Source organism: Nelumbo lutea, chromosome 2 (assembly GCF_056320005.1).
Source record: "Nelumbo lutea isolate HS-2025 chromosome 2, American lotus-T2T, whole genome shotgun sequence".
NCBI lineage: Eukaryota > Viridiplantae > Streptophyta > Magnoliopsida > Proteales > Nelumbonaceae > Nelumbo > Nelumbo lutea.
The window spans coordinates 57,643,941-57,645,965 of NC_142685.1; positions in this window are offsets into that span (position 1 = coordinate 57,643,941).

A 2,025-nucleotide genomic window follows, 5' to 3' on the forward strand; every position below is an offset into this window, starting at 1 on the left:
TCCAACCCCTGTAACACCGCACATCTCACTATAAAACTGGGACCGTCGTGAATCATATTGGTACAGGGTGTAACATGTTTTGTTGGTAAGAGATCGGGACTGTTGGATCCCCGCACCTCTTCTCCTGGAGGGATAAATGTTGACCATCCGAACAACCTGGTTAGGTGAAAAAAGGAGATCCATCTAGCGATTAAAACTTGGGGTAGAAAGAAAGGAATAGAAAAACGAAGAAAAGGATGAAAGGATACCAGATTCGGACGGTGTAAAGGTGCAAAGGCTGTTCGAACGGTGATGTACCCACTATCCAATGCAAGGTCGTAAAAGCTGATGATATATCTCCAGCAGATTTCACGCTATTTATGAAAATCATAAAAATATCCCCTTTAATTTCATTTTAATAAAAACCTCTCCTAAATTAAAAAAAAAAATCAATAAAAACTCCCTTTTATCATTGATTATTGATTCAACAGAAAACGTATAAAATTACAAAATTATCCTTAATTAATCGTCAGGGCATCCTACATCCGAAAAGAATTCAAGAAAAGGGAATGACGTTCTTTTGTCGATGATACACTTCTAAACCAAGAAGGAAGAAAAAACAAGAGTCAATATATATCAACAACCATAGTCCATCAAACAATGAAAAAAAGTAGGTGATGAAGAAAGATTTGGCCCGACCTCACAGTAATGCGACACGTGTCAAGGCAACAGTTTGGCACAAAAGCAAGCCTAAGGTGCGAGCATCAAGGGGAGAAACCAGTGGTTAGAACACCCGACTAGGGGCCCGAACTCACCCTTGGCTCAAATCAGAAAAGTAATCCAAACTAGCCTGCATGCAACAGTTCGGGACATACTTCGCCGAACTGGCCTACCTTGTAACAGTTCGGTACATACTTCGCCGAACTGGCCTACCTTAACAGTTCGAGACATCGTTGAACTGGCCTGCCCTAACAGTTCGGGGTACACCTCGCCGAACTGGCCTGCCTTGTAACAGCTCAGGATACACTTCGCTGAACTGGCCTACCGTGTAATAGTTCAGGATATACCTCGCCGAACTGACCTGCCCTATACATAACTCCGAACTCAAGACTCGCCTCGCTCACCACTCCACCACATCGCCCTTAGGGCACCAAAACCAAATAAACCGTACTATGCCTGATACCGAGGAAGTCCGTGCTCGAGGGCGGCACACCAGACTGACTTGGGATTTGACGCTTGACGGCCGCTCTCCAAATGGCCACCTGCCACCGCTTCCTGACACCGCCATCTCCAGTTAGAGAGACGGTTCCGACAAAAGGCAGTGACGGTTCTGTCCCAGCAGAAAGGACGACGCCCGAGTTGACAGATGCAAAGGTAATCATACCTGACCTGACAAGGGCCTCAGAACGAGTGCGCGAAGTGATTATAAAAGGCCCCTACCCCCAACAAACAAGGTATGTGAACTTTGCGCTATCTGGTCTACACTTTGCCTTTAAGAGATTACTGACTTGAGCTTCGGAGTTATCACACCGGGTTCCCCCCGGAGTTCTCTCATCTTTCCCGTTTCAGGCTCCCCGACGCTCCAGCTCAGAAGCGAAATCGTTGACAGCTAAGACCGGCCGGATTGCGCTCATCAATTGGCGTCGTCTGTGGGAACGCTTCTAAAAGCCTCCATCTAAATCACTTTTACCTACCCTTCTTTCAAAAACTCCAACACCCACTCCAACACCAAAATGGCCTCCTCCAACAGTGCCGGACATGGAACCGAAACAACCACTACCGGAGAGCAACACCATGTTCCGGCGATGTGCATTGGGCAGTTCACCATCCCCCTTTCGGTGGATGGGATCCCAAGTTTGAATGTGCCACAGGCGGTGGCACCTCTGAACACTCCCTCGTTGAACATTCCTCTTCCACTCCCCATCGAAACGAACTTTGCGGAACCAACTGTTGTCCCACTAGCAGCCCGCCAAAACCAGCTAGATGATCTGATGCAATGCATGCGGGCAATGCAAGCCCAAATGCAGCAATTCCAGCAACACCAGG